This window comes from Orcinus orca, chromosome 13, assembly GCF_937001465.1.
Source record: "Orcinus orca chromosome 13, mOrcOrc1.1, whole genome shotgun sequence".
NCBI lineage: Eukaryota > Metazoa > Chordata > Mammalia > Artiodactyla > Delphinidae > Orcinus > Orcinus orca.
This window is the reverse complement of record NC_064571.1, coordinates 52,278,464-52,297,326: the sequence shown is the minus strand read 5'-3', so window position 1 is coordinate 52,297,326 and position 18,863 is coordinate 52,278,464. Positions and strand designations below refer to the sequence as shown.

The following is an 18,863-nucleotide window of genomic DNA, read 5'->3' as shown; positions in this document are numbered from 1 at the left end:
GAGATTTTTAACTATATATATATATATATATATATATATATATATATATATATATTTTTTTTAATGAAGCAGAAACATTTTAAGAGAGGAAGAAACATCACACTGGCCTTTGAGGGATTTATTTGTCTTCAATTCTGAAGGTCCTCCATCTTCCCACATTCAATCTGTGGACTGAGAACTGGTCAGGAAGTGGCCTCTGCCACAGTTGTACCCAAAATGTCAGCAATGCAGGTAAATGTTAGCAAAGTAACTGTCTTCTGCTCTAGATAAAATTCTGCCTGCTCAGATATGGGAACATATGTATAACTGATTCACTTTGTTATAAAGCAGAAACTAACACACCATTGTAAAGCAATTATACTCCAATAAAGATGTTAAAAAAAAAAAAATTCTGCCTGCTCTTTTCCCTCCTTTCTCCTGGACACAAGTCAGCAGTTAGCATAAGGAAAAAAAGAATTTCACATTTCCTAAACATTTGACACATTTAAAAATCTCCTGAAAACTCATTTACTGTTGAAACGTTGAGGTTTTTCTACCACAATGTCTTAACCTATCTCCCTACTGACCAGCCATCCTAAAAAGTAACCTTCATTGTCCCACTGCCCGTCTCAAACATTTTTGAGAGTATCTCATATTCCACAGGGTGAAGTAAAGCTCCTCACCTTGGCATTCAAAGCCCTCCGTCAGGGCTTACCTCCTATTAGTCCCTTAAAGAAACTCTTAATTCAAGCCAGAAAGGCCACTATTAAATATCTTACGTATTCCTGGTGCCTCATTTCCGCTGCTGACATTTCCCCTTCCTTTCCACTTATCCAACATTTATAGTTTTTTAAATATCTAGCTGAAGTCCTTCCTCTTTCACAGTGGAAGATCACCTAGCCCAGTGAGTTCTCTCTCCTTGTCACAACTACAGAACCTGTTTACTAACTGTTCCTTTCATTTGGGATGTTGCTTTGTGACAGGCCTTGTATTTTCAACTTGTTTTTCAAATCCACTTATGTACATATTTACCTTTTCATCTTTGATGTTTGACTTTGAGGGCAAGGATCATGTCTAGATTAGGTTAGCACACAGCAGACTCACAATAAATATTTACCAATTTTAACTGATTGACAGTTAAAAGATGACAACCCTTTGCTTTGATCTTTTCCCATAACCCTCCCTACTTGCTTTTTATCATGAACCATTCCAGTTCCAAAAGGCCAACATTTTCTTTCTGTCTAAAACCTGTCTAAAATTCTAGGTTTTAACACTGGAAGGGAATTCTCCAGAAGAGACAGGGCAGCTCTTCAGATAGTAGGAGGGCTATCTCCATGACTTTCACCTTTTTTTTTTTTTTGTCAAGGAGGTCTCTTCTTCCATGAGCATGCTGCTGCCCCTTAAGCACTCTGATTCAAGGTGAACAAACTAAAAAGATCTTCTCTAGGGTCACCTAGCACAAAATGGACCTGCTTTATTAAGCAAAAGGAAAGGGAGGCCAAAAGGAAAACAAACACAAAGAAGAAAATGTAAAAGACTTACACATTATAAATTTTGAATCTTTCTAACATGAGCTCAATTCCGAGGTGCTCAAGACCTGTCCCTTTCCACAAGGCATCTACAATGTCTACACTTTACCCCCAGATAAAGACAGCCAAATTTTAAGCATAAACAGTTGAATTCTTGTTTCTTAGTCCTCAAATTCTCTAAAGCTGAAGAGTGACATTTTATAACCTTCTACTCACTTGTTGGCTATATGTCCTAAATTCTTTCTTTGCTCAATGTGCTCTTCTGTAAAATGAGGATAATAATAGGAAAGTAAAATAATCATAAAGTTGATGTGGGGATTGAATGAGATAATCTAGGTAAGGCAGTTAGCAAATGGAAAGCACTCAATAAATACTATTATTATTTCACAAGCAAGACTGACAGATTAGGCGAGATAAAGGAGGGGTGGGTTGGAGAGAGGGAGAGAGAGAGGGAGAGAGATTTCAATTTCAACTCGACTACCTAAACCACCCATCTAGGGCCCCTCCATCTCCTCTTTCTGGTTTCTTCTGAGGAAGACATGCCTCTCAGGCACAATGACCATCTTCAAGAACACAGGTTCACTCTTTCAGTCCCAAACAACAATTATATCTTAATACAGTACAATAATTGTTACACTCAGCATGGTAACAGAAGAGTCCGCTCTTTATGTTCTTTTCTACCTGCCCAGTAGTTTCAATGTTTTTCTTGGTATGACGTAAGCATGCTCATTCTCCTTACCTACAACTATTCCACTCCACTGTCCTTACCTCAAGATGAAAGATCACAGGCATCTCTTTGTCTTCCTCCTGAAGCACCTGTAAAAACCACAAAATTGTTCAAACAGATCACATATGTGACCTTGATAAAACCCTTTTTCCTCTCTGGGCCTCTGTTCCCTTATTTGTAGGTAAGTGGGTCTGACCAGATGATCTCTAAGGTCCCTTCTCACTCTACCATTCTCCACTACCAAAATAGGGAGACATTAAACCAGAAAAGTTAGTCTGGAGCCTTACTGTGGAGAGCTTTGAATGCTGGATTATGGGTCCACTTAATCTCATAGACAGGGAAATTATGTGACTGGAATTTATTAACAATGATATTTAGGAATAGGGAGTCCAGGGGAGAATTAATGAATCTTGAACAGGAGAAATGGGTGTATCGTGGGAAGGCAGAAACTTTCCAGCTTGGTAAACAATTGGATATAGGGAGCAAGGGAGGACGTGTCAAAGGAGCTGGTGATTGGGATGTTACTAACAGAATTAGGAGGCTGGTTTTGCAGGTTACGTAAAGGAGAGGAGGCTGGTTTTGCAGGTTACATAAAGAATTCTCTTTAGACATACTCTACAACTCAGCAATTCCACTCCTAGGCATAAACTCCAAAGAAACTCTGGGACCTATATAAAAAGATACATGTGGAAGAATATTCATTGAAACATTGTTTGCATAACAATAACCTGGAAATAATTCAAATGCCCATGAACAGGAAAGTAGATAAATGAATTTTGGTATAGTCACACCCTGGAATATTATACAATAGCCAAAACAGATGGACTGCAATGACACACTGTAACATGGATGGATAACAGCAATATAAGTTAAAAAGTAAGTCCCTTACATACAACATGGTATGCTATTTACACAGTTATAAACAATGAACATAAAGAATATTGTATTATATTATATGTATAATATATATGATTATAATACATATATAATCCTTTGAGGCAATACATATTGACACAATATACAAATAAATCAAAAAATGATGAACGTAGGATTCAGGACAATGCTTACTTTGGATGTAGAGAGGCATTTTGATGCAATAAGGGAGCCACATAGATATAGATTATTTTCAAGGAACTAATTTTCATGTTAGATTTTCAGGTGTTTATTACATTATTTAAAATAAACTAATCAAATAAACAAATACATAAGTAATCAGAAGGAAAAATGCATTAAACATAAATTATTGCTGTAAAAATAGGTCTCAAAGAATATTACAGGGGTTTAAAAAAATATAACAGAAGATAAAAGCACATTGGTAGAGAAAGAAATAAAAGAGAAAATAAAAACATCTCAGAAATGAATGCTACATTAGAAACAACCAAAAATAGGGGGAAAATGTGATAAAAGTATGTTAAGACGTGAGGAACAGGCTAGAGTGAAAGACATTAAAAGAGTAAAAATATAAAAATTTTATAGATAAGGTGTAAAAAGGAGAATCAACTTCTTGAAAAATAGAGATGTGATAGAAATACTATTTAAAGAAACAATGAAAGAAATGTTTCCTGAAATAAAGACTTTAATCTGCAGATCAAAAAGTTACACCATGTATTTGGAAAAAATGATATAGAAAGGTGAACCCAAGATACATTCTGCAGAAGCCATTCATCTTCAAAGATAAAGAACTAATCATATGAGAATCCAAGCAGAAAAGGCAGGTTACTTCCAAGGAGGAAAGACTTAGGTTGACTTCAGACATCTCCTCAGTGATATTCAAATGCTTGAAGATAATGGTCCAGGTCTACACAGTTTTGAGAGCATGAAAGCATAACTCCAAACTCTATATTCACGTGTGGCAAGCAAAGGTTGCTGGTTATTTCTCCATATTCATTTTCTTCCTTCTTAACACTGAGAACACAGATTTTGAGCTAGACAATTGCCATCAGCTAAAAGACTATATATCCCATAGTCACGTAATTAAGTTTTATCTAGTAAAATACACGCAGAAATGATGTGTGCCACTTCAGAGAAATCTCCTTAAAGGTGGGGGCCTATCCTTCTTGACTCCTTCCTTCATTCTGCTGCCTGAAATCTGAATATGATGGCTGGCACTCAAGCATTCTTAGACCATGAGGACAAGGACTATTCTCTAAGAAATGATAGAGCAGTAAGCTGGAAAGACTACGGGTTCCTGACGAGTTTATGGTGCTCTGGACTTCTATTATGTGAGAAAGCAATAAACTTCCAACTTGTTAAAATCTCTTATGTGTATGTTTGTTGGAGGACAAACATATTTTTAGTCAGCCATACATAACTCAGAATGATTACAACAGGCAGATGCTCCTCAGATATAAAGAAAAAGGACAGGATGTATCAAGCTTGGAAATAAAATTAGGTGATGAAACTCAGCCAACAAAAATCAAATCAAAATAATATAGGAATAGGGAATATGGAAGCCATTGTAAAAGGATTAATAAATAACTTTTAATTCATTTAAATATAAAACTGAGATTAAATAACTGGGAATTATGGTCACAGAACAGAATGTAAGTAATAACACAAAAATCAAGAGTATGGTGGAAGAGTAAATGTGCTAATTTTCTCATCTTGCATCACATGGGATCCATAGATATAGTCTAGAAGAGAATTTTAAAAAAACTTTTACATAATGATTCCAACCTCTTATTGTTTTTCATAACTTCAAAAAAATTTAGGAACTAATAACTTTCATAGTGAAGAAACATTTGTCTAAAATTCAGCAATTCTTACAGTTTCACTTCAATTTCCTTTAACTTCGTTAAATAAAAGTAAAAAGTTATTTTTTGTTTTAAAATAATGTGTAGTGTATGATTCACATTTTTGTTCACCAATTAGTTTCATTTTCACCCTACCTATATTTACCTATCTACCTACTTACTGTCTGTCTGTATCTTAGATGTATATTGAATATCTTAAAATGTCACTTGTTGTAAGTCTAGATGGGGGAATTTCTTTTTTTATTTCTGTATTTTAATAAGGATTATGCATTAATTTGATAAATTATCAACTCTAAAAACCAAGTTTTTTTTTTTTTAAATAAAGGAATTCTCCCACTTTCTTCTGGAAAAATCTTGTAACTACACACAAATGAAAATGAATACTTACCTCTAATAGAACTTATATTTCAAGCTTTTAATTTTATTATAATTATAATATAAACAGAGGTAGTAATGTACAGCAGTGACTTTGGCATAAAAAATCTATATCCACACCTCTAGTCATATAACTTCCTGAAGGCAATACCTTACAATTGTACTCTAATTTTTGTCAAAAGGAAATTTTAACTTCACAAGAAAATGTATTTTAAAATAAAGTAGGTAGAGAACGCTTTATCCTCATTTTATAGATGGGCAACAGCATCCAAGGCAACAAACCTAAATAGTGGCAAAGCTGGGATTGGAACTAAAGTGCTCTAATTTCCAGACCAGATGTTCCCAGAAAAAGACAGTTACTGTTATTTTCCCCTTGTTGAATACAACTGGCTTTCACGGCAATAAGATAACCAACACATACTCAACAGAGCCATTTAGTTCAAAGAATTTTTGACTTGCAAGGGACCTTAGAGGTCTTACGTGGGCATTCAGCAGAGGGCCTTGGCAATCCTCCTTTCTACACCCAAGCTAGAGCACAGCTGATGTGCCTCTGGGCTCCCATTTCAGAGATCACCATTTTGGTTTTTTTTAATCTTATCTGATTTACATACTAATGTTTCACATAAGATTCCATTTGAAAAAGAGGCTGGTTTCTACAAATAGGTTTTAAACCACTGATAGCCTAATCTTACAGAAATAGAGAAGTGATTTAATATAATCATTGCAAAGTGAGGAAGTTTCAAGAAGTACCAACCAATTCACAGGAGAATAAGCAATCTTGGACCAAGCTTATTTTGAGACTGCCTGACATCATTCCATTTAGAAGCAGCTGCTTTTCTGAATTCACACTTCTCCTTTTTTCTAAGCCGCTAGTTAACTAAAGTGTACAGACTGTACAAATCTTACGTGGTCAAGAAATTATAGATTTGATGCATGAACAAGAACTGGAGAAAAATTTCAAATGTCTTGCCTTGTAATGTTCCATGGTCTAACTTTGAAAATTGTCTAACCAGAAGCAGCTGTCTGCTGTTAAAAATGTGGATCCATTTTAAAGGTAGCAGGAACGTTCTTTATTAGATATAAATATCACTATGCTTCTGAGGTTGATGAAGTCAATTAAATGGAGGATGTAGGTAATTTAATAATTTACATTTATCAAGTGCTTTACAGATTATAATCAGTAAAATAGCATTTGGTACACTAGGAAGAGCACAGGCTTTAGAATGAGACATACCTAGCCTCACTGCTTACTAGATGGGAAACCCCAGTCTAGACTATTTACCCAACTGATGTTTGATTTTATCACCTGTGAAATGGAACTAATATGAGGATTAAGTGTAATGACACATAATGAGTACCTAAGTATTCCTCAAGTAACTTTAATTTCCTTTCCTCCTTTTTCCTGGAATGTTGAATATAAGTGACATTTTTATTAATTGGATCCTATTTTAAATATACAGGAGTATAAGCTGTAATATACGGTAAATTATTTTTTAATGCAGAATAATTTTGCAATCTGAATCATAACCAGTAGTCAGTATATTGCAATGAAAAGAGTACTGGGTCAAAAATCAGAAGACTTTCATTCTTATCTCCATTCTGCCACTTTTAGGTTGAACCCATATGAAATGACCATTTTTACTGGTCACAAATGGTTGAATAAATTTGTGGTGCTGGATAAACAATAATCTCTCTAAGATTATTTCTTCATTAGTGAAGTTTAGATAACTAAATTCATTCATTGATTAAATATTTATCATTTGCCTATTATCTGGCAGACATTGTTTTAGCTTCAGCTTATGACGATATAGTGAGGAATATAACAATGTCCCTTTCCTTTTGGTACTCTATTCAATAAGGGAGACATAATAAACAAGAAAATAAGCTTACAAATCATAAATTTTTCAGGTAGTGATAAAATATTCAGTAACTCGTGGATTGCTAAGGCTTGATTCAAGTTGAAAATTGTAAAATACCAGGTCATTTTTGTAATAAATTATACTCTTTTCTTACTGAATTAGTTTAATAGAAGATGTATATGCAGATAAATTTGTGCTTCTTAAAAATAGAAACAAGTACCAAAATTGTAGGAAATCTGAAAGGGAATCTTTAGAAAACCTCAAATAAAAGGATTTAGGAGATTATATTAGGAAATAGGTTTGGCTGCATGTAACAGTAAGAAATGCCAAATAATAGTGGCTTAAAGAATAAGGTTTTTTTTTTCATGAATCAGGAAGTCCAAATCTAGTTGCTCCAAAGCTAGCATGGTACCACAGTGCTTATCGGGTGGCTGCTCTTAGCCATCTTTACCATAGACTTTCTTCCTCACCCTTGTTGCTTCATGGTTGCAAGATGGCAGATGGAAATTCCTCTGCAACACTATACCAATGTGACAGGCAGAAAGAACATAAGGGTCAAAGGGTAAAGCTTAACTGCCAGCTTAGTTTGCCTCCTTATAAAGACTTTTCCCAGAAGCCTCACCTAGCAACTCCCACTTACAGCTCATTAGCAGGAACTGGACTACACTTAAATTTTCAGTTGAGCACTTGGCTACCCTAAACAAAATCAGAATTATGTTAATGAGGAGTGTTCAGATGAATACTGGCTAGAGAACTGGCAACATCTACCAGAGGGATGTACCAAACTTCACTAAGAAATATGATTCTGAACATCTGTGAAACAAACATATACCAAGAAAAACCATTACTAAAAGGAAACTTTGACATGTGTCTTCTTATATATCAAATACTGTTTGACATACAAATAATTTCCAGTTGCCTTCTCCAAGTTCTACCTCCCATGGGTCTGTAAGTAAAAGTAAGTTTTACTTTTTATTATTTACTAAAGTAATGCCTATCTGTAATATTTACCCAAGGGCTTGGTTTGAATAAAGAACTCCATTTATCTTAAATGATTTTCTGTTTTCTTCCTTCCACATAAAATTTAAGAAGACATAAACAAATCCAAGTGATGAACTACTAAATAGCTAAGGGGTTTGAAAAAAAGATCAAGAAAACAAAATCCAAGAGGGTGACAGACATACAAGGATGCAGAGGTCCCTAGGATTATGGGAGGGTTCCACAAGTTGGGTGTCCCTTACCATCTGAATTCTAGCAATCTAAATATGTGTATAAAATCTGGTAAAAATGTTTACCAAAGTTCACTATCCAAATAAAAAATCAGCTAAAATGAACCCATGGGTGTATATCAACTAAAACGTTGTAGGTGAATGCTGAGTGGCTCCTTGAGGCATCCCTCACCCTGCTGTTCAGAGAAGCTCTGGATCAGAAAGTGAGAAGTACAGGTACAGCAAAGATAATGGGATGTCACATTTGAGATTAGGGTACAGAGAGACTGTGACTTCTGTCCTGCTTGCCCACTCTAGCTCTCTCTTGTTTGCTTGCTCCGAGGGAAGCCTGCTGCCATGTTGTGAGCTGCCTGTAGAGAGGTTCATGGGGCAAGGAACTGAGGGAGGCCTCTGACCAACATGAAGTGAGGAACTGAAATCCTCAGGCCAACAACCCACAAGGAACTGAATTCTGCCAACAACCCATGCGTGAGCGTGTTATCAGATGCGTCAGCAGCCCTGCTGGCACCTTGACTGGGGCCTTGTAAGAGACCTTGAGGCTGAGGTGCTCTGCTAACTTGCACCCAGATTCCTGATCTACAGAAACTGTAAGATAGTAAGTGTTTGCTGTTTTAAGCCTCAAATTTGGGGGTAATTTGTTACCTAGCTAAGGATAATTAGTACAGGAATGCAAAAATCTTTACCAGTTTTTAATATTTTGGCATATAAAAGAACATGTCTTGGTCATATGGTATTCTCTTTTATATATATGGAACATCATACTCCTTGGTATTATCAATAAATAAAAAACATACTGGGGGGACTTACCTGGTAGTGCAGTGGTTAAGAATTCGCCTGCCAATGCAGCAGACACGGGTTCAATCTCTGGTCCGGGAAGATCCCACATGCCGTGGAGCAACTAAGCCTGTGAGCCACAACTACTGAAGCCCAGGCACCCTAGAGCCCGAGCACTGCAACTACTGAGCCCACGTGCTGCAAGTACTGAAGCCTGAGCCCCTAGAGCCTGTGCTTGGCAACAAGAGAAGCCACGGCAATAAGAAACCCGCGCACCGCAACAAAGAGCAGCCCCCGCTCACCGCGACTAGAGAAAGCCGCGCGCAGCAACGAAGACCCAACGCATGGGCTTCCCTGGCGGCGCAGTGGTTAAGAATCCACCTGCCAATGCAAGGAATACGGGTTTAAGCCCTGGTCCGGGAAGATCCCACATGCCGTGGAGCAACTAAGCCCGTGCGCCACAACTACTGATCCTGTGCTCTAGAGCCTGTGAGCCACAACTACTGAGCCCACAAGCCACAACTACTGAAGCCCACGTGCCTAGAGCCCATGCTCCGCAACAAAAGAAGCCACCGCAATGAGAAGCCCGCGCACCGCAACGAAGACCCAACACAGCCAAAAAATAAATAAATAAAATAAATTAAAAGAAAACACACCAAAGACCCAATGCAGCCAAAAATAAATAAATAAATGAATAATAAATTTATTTAAAAAAAAACTTACTGGGCAAAAAGTATGACAAATTAGGGCTCAAGCTAGCCAGAGAGCAAATGTAAATCCCCAACCCAGAATCTGTGTTTACTAAATACCAACAGAACTGAATCGATAGACCAGAGTACATGACTGAATCTTGAAGATAGAAAGAGTTTCCACTTGATCCAATAGGCCAGTGGTTCTCAACCCTTAGCAGGAGTCAGAATCACCTGTGGGGCTTGTTAAGCCACAGATTGTGGGGCCCACCTTCAGAGTTTCTGATTCAGTATGCCTGAGGTTGGAACAAAGAATTTGCATTTCTAAGAAGTTCCCAGGTAATGTTGTTGCTGCTGTTTCAGGGGCCACACTCTGAAAACCACTGCAATAGGCAAGAGTTTCTGTCGTTTCCTGTTGGGAGGCAGTGACATGTGAATAGCCCTCCCAGACAACTCATAATGCATGAGAGAAAGAGCAAGGCTGAAGGGCACCAACTTGGAGCAACTGTGAGGCTCTTGCTGAGATAATAAGGTGCTGGTATTGGGGAGCAAGGAGCTTCACAGCCAAGGGAAATTAGAAAGGAAATATTCAAAGTGCTTGCTGACTTCAGTTCTCCTCCAAATACTGCAGTTTAAACAGTCACTGTAGCTACAGAGGGAGAAAATCATATTGCTGTCATTACTAAAGAAAGTCACACAACCAGGTTCACCTGGCTTCCCATGAGAGACATGAAGTACCATTCAGCATGGCTCCTACAAATCAGGTGCTCTGAACTCTACTTACTGCTATAATTAACTCTACCCATTCTATTTACCTGATAGAACTGTCTTTGGGCTTCCAGATGGCCCTAGCTTCCTCTAGGATCATCAGCTGGAGACCCTGAAAGCCACTCAAACCCTTCAGATTTGTGCCTGATCTGATTTACTCAGTTTCAGAACACAGGGTGCAATTTTTCCTGTTGGCATCCGTTGTCTCTATTTCCAAGTTGAATACGATTCAAACAGCCAAAAGAACACATGGTTGTATTTATTCATGGGCTGTTTTTGAAATGCATTTATTTCATTGATATTCTAGAGACAGTGGCGTTACTAGAGTGTTTTCCAAAACACACACCCCATGGGGGTGCCAGTTTCCAGGTCTGTGGCATCTGTTAGCGGATGTCATAAGCAGTGGTGGTGGGGTGGCAAAGAGGGCCTTCTTTGCATCTGTACCTTGGCATGTGCCCCTAAACACTTAGTTACCTTGCATTTTTCTTATAATTCCCTGCAAAGGGTTCAAGAGTTATAGAGTGATGAGAATAATGTCTAAGTGACAATTTCAGATGCTGTCTTATTTTTGCTCTTTGGGAAATGTCTACCTTCCAGCAATTTCTAATACCAATGTCTCCAAAACTGGCAGCATCAAACACTGTCCAACGATATCCATATCCATGGTTGATTTACAAGGAAAGGAAAAAGCAAAGCATCTTGAGGGTTGAGAGGGTGGAAATTTATCCCCAAGGAGCTTCCAGTCTAGCAAGTACAGAGATATTTGTGAACAACTGAACAAGCCAGTTGGTATAAATAAAATATCAGGGCCAAAATAAAGCATCTCAAATGGAAAAATCACACATTTTAAATATTTTTAAAATGCAATGAACATAATTAATTTCCAGTATTATCAGTAGGCGTTTGCAAACAGAAATGAGTAGAGGCCCCTAGACCTGAAAGGTGAGCAAAAACTGAAGGAATTCTTTTCTGCCTCTCCTTTCCATGATTTGTTTATTAAACTTATTTCTTGAGTAAACTTCTTAACAAGCAAGTGCCCTGGATTCCCTCAGTCTCTTCTCTGCCCCACCTCCTTGGCACAGGGCTTGGCGCTAAACTTACATGCACATGTACTATGAGCAAAACATCCACATAGATACATACAGCAATTACAATTGTCTTTGTTTTGTTTTGTTTTGATTTCACCTCTTTTAATAAAACCTCTATTTAAAGGTGCTAACTTTTAAGTTGAACAAAAGAAAATACTTTTTTTTTTAATTGCAGTGATATCTCTTAGACCAAGATAACAGGGAATACTTACTGGTGGAATCACAATACAGTAAAACAGGGTTCCCATCTCACTATGCAGATAGGCTAATATTAATATGTCTCCATTCTAACGGCAAGTTTCAGAGTGAACCTTCTCTGTATTCAGTTTCTCTGAGGCCAACCTTCCCTGTAAGGTTTAAAGGTTACAAAACAACCAGCCCCTTTCAAAAGCATGGATTTCTCTGGTCTTTTAAATTCTTAAACTGTCCAATTTCTCACATTCATCAGACATTCACCTCATGGCAACCCAAACCCACAAGTATACTTACTCCTATCGGGTTGCTGACATCGCTTGGAAGGTCTTTTCAGTTAACCTTTTTCCTGACCACCCCACAATTTCCTCTGGTTTGTTATTTGACAGACCATCCAAATACTTTTTTTAAAAAAATAAATTTATTTATTTATTTTTAGCTGTGTTGGGTCTTCGTTTCTGTGTGAGGGCTTTCTCTAGTTGTGGTGAGCGGGGGCTACTCTTCATTGCGGTGTGCGGGCCTCTCACTATCGCGGCCTCTCTTGTTGCGGAGCACAGGCTCCAGACGCGCAGCCTCAGTAGTTGTGGCTCACGGGCCCAGTTGCTCCGCGGCATGTGGGATCTTCCCAGACCGGGGCTTGAACCCATGTCCCCTGCATTGGCAGGCAGATTCTCAACCCCTGCGCCACCAGGGAAGCCCCAAATACTTTTACCTAAGTCATTTGCTTCCTTCCTACTGAAAGCTTTTTACTGCTGCCACCAGCCCCTTTCTTCCTGAGCAAAGATCATGTTTTCTTCAGTCCAGGCTCTGTGGCACACAGTCTCATTTCATAAATTTGAGTAAAATTCCACTTTTTGAACTGCTTGTTGGGGGACAGGGGCAGGTATTAATTATAAACTCAGTCATAGACCTGTAACAATTAATTGTGAGCACCTAGAGTAACTACATTTAAAACTCATAAAACATTTCAAGGGAAAGGCCTTCTAGGTCCTTCCTATAATTAATTAACAGGTAAACAGCATTCGTTTTAATTAGCATATCAATTTTTTCTGCATGAAAAGAGTTCATTCTCTAACATGTTTTCATTTTTTCCCTCTGAAAACTTTTCTTTCTAGTTAGTTGTTTAATAAATCTTATTCTCATAGATAGCACAAAGGCCGAGTCAAAAGAGCAAGAACTCTAAATTAGTGGTACTAAATCTCAGAGCTGGAGGCATCCTTTGACTTACTGGAGGCAGAGGTTGGTGTGTACATATTTTAGCTCTCCTGAGAAGTACCAAAGGTTTCCCCCATCTCCTTCTCCTAAAGCAAACCTTTTACACTTTACCACTCCCTTCTCTGGGCCCTGGAGTCTAAGACATTACTTAATATTTGCCTGTTTCTACCCTGGAAAATCCCCAATTTAACGCAGGCTACTTCATGCCTAAAATACACTGGTTTCTCTACTCGACCTTGCTGAAGAGTTTCCCAGTGTAAAAACAGCACCAAGAAGTGTTTTTAGATTGCCAGATAAGTGAGACCTGGAAACATTACAATTGGTTCCCAAGCTAATGCTCCTAGTGACCAGGTATGAATTTGGAAGATGGCTGGATAGTCTGAGCTATAACCTGTGTTGACAAACTAGAGCTCTATGGTCTAAACATCCAAGCTAATCACTATACACATACTCTGAACTTGAAAATAATAAAACTATAAATTAATAAAGCCACTTTTGAGCTCAATGACAATAGGGTTGGAATGTGGGCTACATATCAAGAGACATGGATATAACCCTGTCCTCAGCACTAATTATAAGCTATATTACAGATCAATTCAGTGAAATGGTTTTATAGGCTAGTGGAACCTTCTGCTCAAAATCAGGTGGGAGTAGCGCAGATTAATCCCATCTGTTTTTCTATCAGTAAGGTTCTACTCTTTAATTTCTAAACTTTTTGATTTTGATGAATACTCTATTGAAATGCAAAGATCTTTTGAAGGGGTCATACCAATCTTTTATCAGAGGACTTATTATAAACAGTTAATATTTTAGCAGAGCTTGGGACAAGTGCAACACAGGCCAGGGAGAGAAGAAAAAGCTGAGGCTAATGAAGGAGGAAGGAGGGCACCAAAACAAATTTTATTACCCTCCAAAACTGCTCTTTGGGGACTACTTTAATTCTCCCCTGCTGACTATCTCTTCATTGAGGCTGGTGGTCTCCCTGAACACAAGGTCAGGCTTCACAATTGGATGATGAACAATGGCAACCTTGATACTTGCTAGCTTTCAATCTAAGTCATGTCCATCTTCCTTCTGTTGGTAAATGAATCCATTTTTCCTTAACTTCCTAAAACTAATCAGCTGTCAAACTGAGACTCTTATCTACACAGAAAGTGCAACACATGACCCTTGTTTGATTTTCTCTTTTCATAAGAATCAATAATATCAAACTATTCCTGCAATGCCAGAAGGCTGAAGATTTGTATTTTGAAAATAACAAACAATAAGGGAGGACCCATCTAAAATTTTCTTGTTGGCAGTCCAAAATATCTAGCCCTGCCACCAATGGAATTAACAGACAAAATGAACCCAAATAACTGAACTGCTGGTAGAGGGGAAGGAGATTATAAATGTGCTTCGTGACCAGTTTCAGAAACAAGGACTGTAGCAACCTCCCCTCTTTTCTTCCTAACAAATTATATTAATAGATAATAACTGGTACCCCTTCTTCCTTACTATTTCATATAGGTATGTTGGTGGTGGTTAATAACTTAGTTCTTAGGTGACAGATTGTTCCTAAACTAGAAGAATAAACATTACCCAGAGAGAGGTCCAAGGAAGGGGATTTAAACATTTCCCCTTCAGAGAGATACTAAGCATGTTTTCATTTGCAAAAAGGATCATAGCATTTTGTTAGGTGAAAACATGTCCAGATTGTTACTGTTGTTTAGAAATTAAAGCACAGGAAGAAGGGTATGTATAGATGTTGAATGGTCAAAGGGTGAACTCTCACAGCTTTGGTGAGTCACTTTCAGCATCTATTCCAAATGCCTTATAGGAGCCTTCCTCTACTGACGAAGCTGGAGAATTAAAGAGCACATTTCTGATTTCCTGACTCCTGAGTTAAGATAGTTGATTGAATATACACATCTAACTTTGCTTCCCCTTAAAACCCTACAAAATGTACAATAAAGAAATTTATTTTTTTAAAAAAGACATAAAACCTCTGGAGCTGGGAAAACAAGAGGCAAGAACAGTAATATTTTGGAAGCTGGATTGTGGCAGTGAGGAAGCAGAGAAACAAACCAATTTATACTGTAGGATTCTCAAAAGTTTCAAGAACTCACGGTACTGGGTAATACAGGAGCTGGGGTGAACAGGCATCATGCTGAAATAAGGAGGATTGGGTAAAAATGTCTGAGTAGCAGTTAGATCCTTAGAAACCCTTCCCTGTACCACAGCGCTGGGTAAGTGCCCTCCTTTATCCTAGCAGATCCCGGGGGGCTATTACCTTTGGAGGTAAAAGAGAGTGTTAGGACTGGGGAATGCTAGGCTTCTCTGAGGGCTGGATCCTGTACCCACAAATGGTCCACCCAGAGGTCCCAAAGGTAAACCTCTAGCTTGGTAAGTCCTACCCATTTGCTCAGAGCTTCCAGTGTTTTCATTCCTCACTTGGTTTTAGTTTTTTCTTTTAAATAGGAATTTTTTGGGGGAGGTATAATTTATACATAGTATTGAAATGCACAGATCTTAAATGTACTTGAGCAGTTTTGGCAAATGCACACATCTGTGTAACTCACACCCCTAACACAATATGGAACATTTCCAACTCCCCAGAAAATGAGTCCCTCACTTTAAATCATGAACAGATAACTAAGGATTACCAGACATCTGAGGAAAAATCCCAAAATGGAAGATAAAGACCAAAGCAAACAAATAGAGAAAAAGGAACTTAGAGGAAAAAGCCCTTTTAGGAAAAAAAAAAACAACTATATTAATATCCTTAGGGAGATGAGAAGAGTCTGCACACTGAATGCTATGAAAAAAATTCAGAGAACAAAAATAGAGCTCTTAGAAATTGAAAGCACGATAACAGTAATAAAAAAAAAACAACTCAGAAAAACTCAGTAGAAATTTTGGAAGATAAAGTTGGGAAAATTTCCCAGAAAATAGAGCAAAAAGACCAAAAGAAGGAAAATCAGAGAGAAATGATAAAAAAGTGGAACCTAGTCAGGATATCCAACATCTAAATAACCGGGGAAGAAAGTAGCAATGAATAATTCAAGAGAATACCTAGGGTTTTCAGACTGAACGGGCCTACTGGATGCCCAAGAGAATGGATGGAAATTAGACTCATACAGAGGCATGTCATTATGAAATTTCACTGGAAACAAAGAAAAAATACTAGTTAAAAATTTGGCCACATAGCAGGAATCAGAAGAGCTTCAGATTTTTCAACAGCAGCATGTAAAACTAGAAGTCAATGGAGCAAAGCCTTCAAAACTGAAGAAAAAAAGATTCCTAATCTAGAATTCTATATCCGGTCATTTTATCAATCAAGTAGAAAGATAGAATAAAAACATTTTCAGACATCCAAGATCTCAAAAAAATTTACCCTCCACATACCCTTTTGCAGAAAACTGCTGGAAAATATGCTCCATTAAATGAAGGGAATAAAGTAAGAAAGAATACATGGACCACATGAAAAAGGAGATTCACAGTGGGGAGGCAAAGGGAATCTGTCAGATGATGGAGATGATGGACCCCACATGCCTGCACTACACAAAGCGCAGAAGATCTTGTTAGAAAATCTGAGGCCAAGGACTGTGGAGAGCCCAGATGCATAGCTGTCCTTGCCTCCAGAGTAACTACACAGGCATAGTGAAGCCCATGTGTGGACAGTAAAGATGAAGAGACAGTAATGAAGGATGTTTCTAACACAATGGTACACTGAAGCCTGGGGTCTCTCTATGTCTTGGTGAAACTCTCCTGACCCCCATAGACTATAATGCAGAAAATAATAAAAATCTGCCCAGGGAAATTCTGCATATTAATTTAAACTTTCAGGGACTTTCCTGGTGGCACAGTAGTTAAGAATCCGCCTGCCAATGCAGGGGACACGGGTTCGATCCCTGGTCCGGGAAGATCCCACATGCCGTGGAGCAGCTAAGGCCATGTGCCACAACTACTGAAGCCCACGCACCTAGAACCTGTGCTCTGCAACAGAGAAGCCACTGCAATGAGAAGCCCGCGCACCGCAACGAAGAGTAGCCCCCTCTCACCACAACTAGAGAAAGCACGTGCACAGCAACGAAGACCCAACACAGCCAAAAATAAATAAATAAATAAATGTTCATATGTTGGGTGTGGGTGTATATATATATCTATGTGCTTGTATACACATAGACTTTCTCTGGATGGGTTGTGAAGGAAATTTACTTTCCACTATCTACATTTTTGCTCCTTTTTAATTTATCTTTTTACCCTGTGCATGTATTAACCATTCATAAAATGAACTAATGAATAAAACAAAATTTTTTTTAAAAAATTACAAACAACATGTCCATTGACTGAGTAATTCTACACTTAGGAATTTATTCTGTGAATACACCTGTCCACATGTGAAGTTACATAAATACAAGGCCGTTTACTGCAGCATTATTTGTGATAGTAAAGGACTGGATATTGCCTACATGTCCATTGAGAGGGGAATGGTAAGATAAATTACATACACCTGTGTTGTAGAATGTTTTGCATTCATGAAAAAAGAATGTAAAAGCTCATTATGTGTTGATATAGAATAATATCCAGGATATTCTATTAAATGAAAAGGCAAGGTATAGAAGAAAGTGTATAATTTGTTATAAAAATACAGCAGAAAAATGTCTCTGACACGCACAACTTAAGTCAGATCACCCTGTTATATGTTATCATTATATTCTGTGCTTTGCCTTTGTGATACTTTTCTTTTGAGCCTTTATTTTATTTTTTTAAGCCTTTATTTTATTTTTTTAATGTAAATTTAGTTATTTATTTATCTATGTTTGACTGCGTTGGGTCTTTGTTGCTGCACGCAGGCTTTCTCTAGCCACGGCACGTGGGCTTCTCATTGCGGTGGCTTCTCTTGTTGCGGAGCACGGGCTCTAGGGCGCAGGCTCAGTAGTTGTGGTGCACGGGCTTAGTTGCTCTGCGGCATGTGGGATCTTCCTGGACCAGGGATCAAACCAGTGTCCCCTGCACTGGCAGGCGGATTCTTAACCACTGCACCACCAAGGATGTTCACCTTTGTGATAATTATGACAATAGTAATTAATGATTATTTGTGCTAACAAAAAAATCTCACACTCCTACTCCTTGCAGCTGGTTCTGGGTGTGAAATTGATTGCATCAATTCAGTGCATTAAACAATATTTGGAAAACAGAAAGGGCAGGCACCACCTTCTCATGTTCTGAGCTGTTGCTGCTGACAGTCATGGTCAATCCTAGTGTCCAGAGATTAGCTTCACAAATGTGAAGAGGCAATTGCAGTGGCAGCTTTCTGATCCCTGGGATCACAGTCTCGGTGGTGTGTTCTGTTCTTAAACTCAACACTTCCAGAGGGAGCTCCTGAATCCCCACCTTCCTACTGTGGTATTCCTCTGGCAGGACAGTTCAGTGGTGATGTTCTGGGGGGTCACTGGAAAGGACCTAGCTTATTCCACTCTTATCAGCCTCCCCAACAATTCTGTAGGCACCCGATTCCCTGTATTAAATGCTCTTGTGGCAGTGGTTTGTTTCCTGCAGCTAAACTTTACTGATATAATTGATAATATGGACTTTTAACGTAGAGAAACTGCAAATCTTATTTTAGAATCATAAAAGTAATTTTACTTTATTTGATCTATCCTATATACTGTGTGCTACCAAAGTAAGTGTTAAAGGGTTT

At 38.2% G+C, this 18,863-nt stretch overlaps 1 long non-coding RNA gene across 12 annotated transcripts in view; it reads right to left on the bottom strand.

The window, feature by feature from the left end:
* Positions 1 to 18,863, bottom strand: part of LOC125960884 (uncharacterized) — a 323,923-nt gene that overhangs the window by 233,723 nt on the left and 71,337 nt on the right. For all 12 annotated transcript variants that reach the window (XR_007470997.1, XR_007470992.1, XR_007471000.1 and 9 more), the window contains one exon: positions 2,277 to 2,324. This is a non-coding gene — a long non-coding RNA (uncharacterized LOC125960884). The remainder of the gene's footprint in view (positions 1 to 2,276; positions 2,325 to 18,863) is intronic.